Here is a 7,797-nt window from a genome sequence, read left to right on the forward strand (position 1 = left end):
GTCGATATACAATCCATCCTCTAATGTGGCATTAAAAAGCTTTCAAATTTGATGACAAATCGATCACGAGTTATCTGTGTACATTTACGAAAATCCACACCCAATAGTCCAAATGTTTCGTTGATACTGCAACGAATAGTATGTAAACTTTATCACGGAGATAATATTCGTTACGCAAGGATGACTCGCAACTTGCCAAATCCAATCTCCATAATTCTACAATTATATTATGGAAATATAACTTTCGCTGAAAGTGGATTACGTGATTGAGAGTCTGTTCGCATCCGCTACTTCGTTCGCAAAATTTCGCGCGCTACTAAATGCGCACGTTAATTAAATAATCCGGTTATCCGTACTGAGCATTCTGTACATTGTTGCGACAACAGATTTCCCGTGTTGAATGAATCGTAAAACTCAGCATCAGCAGCATCGGTACGGATATCACGAAATCCCGGAAACGTGTCAATCATCCCCGAAATTGCGGTTGTCGAAAAGGAGGAACCGCGGCGAATGAGACAAAGGACAACGAAATTTCGTGGATTCGCAGGCACCAGCCGCTCCATTTCGCTCGCCAAGCGCTTCCTAACTCGTATCAATCTCCATTACTATATAACTCGGCACAGTCGGGGTGCTGAGACGCGAGTTACTTTCCACTTCAGACGCGCGCGTTTTAGGTTTCGCGAACAATGCCAGCCACTATCCTTGAGGCGCGTTTGCGCGTCATTTGCGATGCAAACGCTCTGAATCTTTCGAATTTTTCTCTAGCCCGGAATACAATAATACCACATTTTTAAGTATCTCCCATATCCTAAGAATTCTCAAGTAACAGAAAGCTGAACCGAGCAATTTGACATTTCATTCGTGGTATAAAAACCTATTGTGGTATATAAACAAATAATTTGCGATGCACGATTCATTGAGTGACACGATGTGTGGCTCTTCCGCTTTTATTCCAATTCTTTTTTATTTACAAGTGAATCTTCTTCTTTCTACGTTTAAAATATAAGCGCGGCTACGATTTAGAAAGAGAGAAAGAAACGAAAGAGACAAATTACAAACGTCGAGAAACAGGCAATAATAATAACAATCACTGCGTTAATTACAATACTTAATAGCGGGAATCATTTCGTAGTACGTGACAATAATTACGAATTCCTCATTAGAGATTAATTAAGAGATAATGATGAATCAATGAAGATTTAACGAGACTACGCAATGAATTAGTTTATGTACACGTACACATAAGTGACGCGAGAAGATGCAAAACGATATCGGCTATTTGAAAAAAATAAATCAAGTCTGATGCGTATCTGTAGACGCTTGTACTTACTCGTGTCGTTCGTATATGTACCAAAGGTAAGTATTGCGTACTCTTTATTCGCTCAATCTTTATTAATTTATCATGTTCCTGTTGTCTCTTTCTACCGCTGATAACACATTATCATCCCGAATCACGTGCTACCATTTGCTCAAACGCATGACAAATTGACGCTTTCTTTTTACCGTTTATGTATTTGCGTCATGACTATGTCAACGTTATTAATTGAAGACTACGACGATAGACTTTTTTGTAAAATTTCATTCGTAATCAGTTTAGCTCTTCAAATATATCTGTTAGATAATTTTTCTAAAGGAGATATCAGATCTCTAAGGAAAGTACAACTAATTTACTATTGCTGTAAGTTTGAAGGCATCAAAAGTAAATGAAATAAAATAAATACATACGAATGTGATTTATTCTTCAATTAAAAGTTTGCTCATTGGTATAAATAACGAAATTATGTAAATAATTTTCAAATGATTCTTTGTTAGAATTTTTATTAAAAACCGGATACTATAAAGAAACATTGGCTGAAAGCAATCTTAAAACCAGTCTTGAATAGAATATATGAATGTGCAGTCTACCTGAAGATGCGTTGGCCGATTTAGCAACGCGAGAAATAAAGTTCCGCGATTCACCTCAACGAACTCGTACAATGAGACAAAAAGAAACTGATAAGCAGTCACGTAGCTGTGAGAATTCACTATTGACAATCGGAACTAACTATTTTAATCCCACGGTGTATTTATAGATTTTTCCTATTCCCGCACGGGTGAATATAATCCGCTGAAGGAAGATTGTTCTCCGAACAATTTCTAACGATTGTCGCTATTCGATCAAACGTAAGAATAAATCGCTTTTCGAGATATAAATTGATCAGGCGCGCTTTTATATTATTTCGTTGTATTCATGTGGTGAGTAAAGTCAACAATTCAATAAATGAACAACATTGACGAGAATTAAAATGCCATAAATGAAAAAGTACATACATAAATTTTATAAATTACTGTAGTAAAAGAGGTGACTTTGTCATTATTCTTGAGGAAAGCAGATCGCAAACTGTCATCGATCTCGTGAAAACTGAGTCATTTTAGATATGTAAAAATAGCAACACATGACTGATAAGTATTTATTGACGTAATGCAATTTCTGAAAAATAAAGTTATCTGTCACACATATGTATATACCATTTAACATTTGATATTGCTAATCTATCAATCAGCCGTTCTGCATCCGACGTCATCAATGGACGCGCGCTAGCTGGCTACTGATACTTTTTAAATGTAGCAGCCGTGCTGCGTGGACTTCCCAGTATTACGTCGGCGGCTGACCACGTCGCATGGATTGCGAATTCGCTTCGGAATCGGATTCAGCTGATCAGCGAGACGTACGGAGTTTCGAGTGCCGTGAATGAACCCGTGAACGTCGTATGGTGATTGACTGACGACCAGCCAATCTAGATTTTCCACGACGTCTTATCCCTCCATCTCGATCGGGAAACTGATCGAATTCATTTGGCCGGAGAACGTGGGAGCCCTTCGTAATTTTACGTCGGCAGACAGCCAATCGCGAAGCCGGCATCTGCGTGTCCATAAGTGCTGCTGAATTACTCGAAATTTATCATCGTCGTGGCAAATTAATATAATGCTGTACGAAATAATGCTTACGTAATAGTAGTATTATCAGACGAAGTGAAAGGAACGCGTACTGACCTTGGCAGACAACACACAATATTCGGGATGTGGATAACACGGAAACTCCATCAGACATCTTCAAATATGTGACGTTACAGGTAATGCAAATTGTTTTACCAACAAAAATGAATTCCACGCGGATCGACGAGAGTTCTATAACGCACCACTCTTACCCCGTAGGACTTTTAAGAATTTCAACTTCGTATTAAGGTAGAATTTAATAGTTTAATCCAAATGAATAATAACTTGTGAAATTGCACCTGAGTTTAAAAACTTTTCGACAGCGAGTTTCCGCGTAGAAGGCAAAAGATAAAATTTTGCACTTGTCGAAAAACTTTCCATTATAATATTAGGCGAGCGTTTTTACGCTAGAACGTAGAGTGTTAGATATAACAGTAGAAATAACGGAAATTGAACTTATTCTTCTTTCGAACCATCTGGGCCATCTTTTTAAGTTAGTCCATTGAACGAGTCTTGTAGCATGGGGGATTCTTAATAATAATATTCAGCAATACAATGACTTTAACAGTATGCTATTAATTTTACTGCGCTTTTTAAAACTCGCTCTCTTTTTCTCTCCCTTTTTGCGAATCGTGTCAAGAGAAGGGCGGGAAGGATCCCCGTTTGCTTCTGATAAATGAGTAAAAGGTCTCGTTGACAATTCGTCTTCCATTGATAAGATCTAAATATCAAGTACGACCTGTTGTGAGGGAGTTTAAACCTAAAAATTTAAACTCTAAATTATTATTCAGCAACAATAAACGCCAAGAGAATCCATTCGAGTTATATTTCTGCCTGGTAACGTTGCCACATTAGCAGTAGTTAGCAGTACCTTACGCAACTCTGCCGATATGGGCAATACGTAATATAGCGCTATTACTTGGCTATTACTTTGCAACACTTTTATGCAAATTCATGCATTAATCGTCTGCAAGTATCGATATTGTAATGTTTCGAAATTCACAATATACACCCTTTGTCTGCCCGATTCAATTTCAATAAGTAAATGTAGTTTCCAACTACGACAATTTTTGTGCCAACGGATAAGAATAAAATCTCTACGTTCAGACGTTTCATACATGGGTACATATAATCTTAACGCATTAAAAAAATATATTTAACGATAATTTATGCTGTTTACTATCTCTTCCATTACCGAACGTATATGTACGAGAATGGCATTGCAATTATATATATCCTTATTATTATATCGATGCCATTATATTTTATGTTATAATTCACTGGCTGAGGACCGAAATGTATGGGTTTCATTATAATTGCAAATCTGTTCGATCGCTGGATATGAATTCATTCAAGGAAACGCTCGGATATTACCCATTTAGCATCAGAAACGCGATCGGACTATGGGTGTATTTGAAAACGCTGTGATTATTCGTATCACGATCGTGCATTTTTATCGAGGATACCCGAGCAGCATCACAGTGCGAGCGATGTGTCCATTGATCTAACTGCTCGACATCAATAAGAAAAACTTATGTACCTAAAACTCTTTATGAAACAAATATAAAAACATCAAAGGCGGAGAGAAAAAGTGTTCTTTGTCGTAAAGCTATTTTCATAAATCAACGCGCACTTGCATAGCTTTGATATTTCGTATGCCACAATACATCAGGCAATATCGTGATACATACACATAGACACACACGCGCGCACAGACACACTTTATGGTCAAATAAACTGGAAAGGTACTAATTAAATAAAGTTATTCATAAACGGAATGGGGTTCTTACTGGCATAAATTCACCTATAAATACAATAATTGTTAGGCAAATAGGTAAAAACACGCAAAGATCACTTAAGAATCGTGCGATTGTGCAACGTACGCACGAAACAAAAGCCGACCTTTGATAAATGTACCGACCTTGCTTCTAAGTACGGTGATTCAATCGTGTTTCATGCCGCTCAAGATAGATATGTTACTTGTTCTCGCATTGCAAAATTATTTTGCCAGGCGATATAAATAGTTGTTGCCGCGGGTGAGGCCCACATTCGAATGAAGCGTGCTCGCACGCGGGAGTAAACTGTCTTTTAATAACCGCATTCGTCTAGCTCCGTTTTTTCCCGGACGCAGCTGCACGTCAGACTGGGGACACGTGGAAGGAGAAGAGGGAAGGACAGAAGAAAGACCAGCCGAGGGGGTATCTTCTCGCAAAACTTTGTGCAATAATCCGCCGCGAAAAAAAAAGTGCAACATCTGTCGCTGTCAAAAAGTCCCTAATGCGAATTGGGGGGGACCTTGTAATATGGCAGGACGCGACCCGTGCCGCCACGATCTCGGGTTTTTTGCTGGGGCAACGGGAGACCGCTTCCTCTACCGTCATCAGCAACTACCGCCACGAGCGACACGGAGAACAGTCCAGGTCATGGCAGCTGGATTTGCATTGTAAAGTTTCCCGTCTCTCGCGTCCTACGTGCGCAATTTCGCTCAATTGCGCCGTCGCTGCTGCTAGCTCTTCGAACCGGGTAAAGCTAGTTACAAAAGCTCTTTCGCTTCTTCCCACCCTCTTCCATCGTCTTCCGCGATCTGATAGAGGTTCATGCATTCCGCTCCCAGAGGGCCCTCGTCCCGATTCAGTAAAATTCGCGCAAGAGTTTCGGTGGCGTCACAACCCGAAAAGACATAACGCCAATGTTAGTTACTGAAACGACATTCGGACACACTGTTCCAACTACGAACTCTTCGATAAAGTGGAGCTCTCGTTGGCAAACGTTTGCTAATAAATTATTTCTTTCTAGATCTTTAACGTCAATCAATCTTTCAATTAAGTTTCAATTATAAGATATCTAGATTAAAATTTCTTAAAAGAAGATTCATAGAAAGATAAAAGGTATGAGATAACTGTTACGAAAAATATCGTCGATTATAAATTGATAACTGAATCCAGCAAGATAATATTTAGTATGCATGTAGTCGCGAGCAATCACGATAAATTCCACTTCCATTAGGATGTAAGGTATCAAAGGAATTCGGATGACAAGATTTAATCTTGCCCAACTTCACATGTTAATTGGATGTCTCCATTTAAGTGACTGATTAATATCAAGTAGAAGTAACGTTGATTTAATGTCGTTTCTCGATGTTAGACAGAAGAGATAACGCTATAAATAAGAAAGTTGTTTTACTAGATAAGTTAAAGGAAACATCAAAATGATTGACTTGGCTACATATACATACATTGACTATATAACACACATATACAAGACGTATAATTTTATAACATATTAATTCAGTATACATCTGATAATTTTTTATAGAGCCATTTTGGCTTTATAAATGCAATCGAATAAATAGTCTGTACTCGATTATTAATGTTTCTCAAATTATATCGATTGCAGTTACACTCTAATGGGATATACATATAAGAATTAATTTTTTATACTTAGTTTTCAAGTGGTCGTTCATTGCTTTGCAATAATGTGATATATAAAATATATATTTACACAATGCTATATAATTAAAGATTTTATAAACATCTTAATTTCATAAACCTTAAATTAACCTTAAAGTAACCATTTATATTATTTAACACTAAAAATATGAACACTTCAACTGATTTTTACTCTTTTTTACATAACACAAATATTTAAAATGTATCTTCCTTTTAGCTAATAAAATTAATAATATCGTTTCATTACACTTAATTAATTGTGAGTAGAGACTATATTATATTATTCTAAATTGAAAATTAATAAATGTAGAAATAATACAAGTGTCTATTAATCTACTACAATATACCAGACAGATATGTGATAACGAAATTAATAGCTCAATTGGCGATAAAGTTGACGTAGTAAACAATTTTATCTTATTTTGTACGATCATCCATTTTCATGGAATTGTCGACGGATATACTGACAGGAAGAACCGCAGCCATTAGGTCAATTATCTTATGCTTGACGAAACATCGCGCAACGCGACACAATGTAATACACTAAATGTGCACAAATACACGCGCGTATTTATAGCTAATTTGTGCAAATCAGTAATTAAAGGAAATTGTATTTGTCGAACACAGGAATCGCAACTACATTTGCATTGTAGAATTGCATGGTACTATGCGGTTACGCTGCACCATTGTATTTTCACAATTTTTCGTTGTCAAGGTATTTTTGTTTACTTTTCTCTTATCTTGAACGAGAATTATTCTTAATGCATCTCATTAACACACAAATTAGAATAAAAAATGTAAAATAAAAATTAAAAAATATGAAACTTATTTCAAAAGTATAACGAATAATATTTAACACAACTAAGCAATTCAAGTAATAATATTTATTATTTTATCGATATCAATTTATTCGTAAAATAACATATATGAAACAGATAACGATTTTAAAACAAACTACACTGCTCAAAAGAAATATGGCATAGAAAAATTTTATGCAAAAATTGGTCAACTTTGACTGACAGTAACTCCGCGAAAAATCATCGTAAAATTATGTTCTTTTTTTTTAAATTAAAGCTTGAAATCTCTACTTTAAGGTACTATAGTTCTTTTTTAGGTGTGATGCATCCCTACCACTGTAACACCTTAAATGTGAGGGCATGTTTGTTATATTGAAAATTACAAAGTTTGACGGAGTGCATGGGCTTGCTACATTTTTTTTCGAGGATACTGTTTACAGGAACATAAAGTACGAACCTTCCTCTTCAATTAAAAAAAAAAGAAGCCGCATTTTTTTTCGCAAGGATACAGTACTTTAAAGTAACCCTTGCATTATTGGCATATACCAGGTTGCCGGTCGGATTTTGCACATCAC

At 36.4% G+C, this 7,797-nt stretch overlaps 1 protein-coding gene across 3 annotated transcripts in view; it reads left to right on the forward strand.

Moving 5' to 3' along the window:
* The window catches only part of LOC105569102 (sodium-coupled monocarboxylate transporter 2), a 212,058-nt gene that overhangs the window by 167,439 nt on the left and 36,822 nt on the right, over positions 1–7,797 (forward strand). The window contains exon 1 of one of the 3 annotated variants that reach the window (XM_012025290.1): positions 1,785–3,113. The exons of the other annotated variants lie outside the window; for them this stretch is intronic. The gene's annotated coding sequence lies outside the window, so the exon portion shown is untranslated. Of the gene's footprint in view, positions 1–1,784; positions 3,114–7,797 lie in introns of those variants that run through there. 3 annotated transcript variants of the gene reach the window in all.

The sequence above is a fragment of the Vollenhovia emeryi genome, unplaced genomic scaffold (genome assembly GCF_000949405.1).
Source record: "Vollenhovia emeryi isolate VEMERY1.0 unplaced genomic scaffold, V.emery_V1.0 DF939126.1, whole genome shotgun sequence".
In the NCBI taxonomy this organism is placed as follows: Eukaryota; Metazoa; Arthropoda; class Insecta; order Hymenoptera; family Formicidae; genus Vollenhovia; species Vollenhovia emeryi.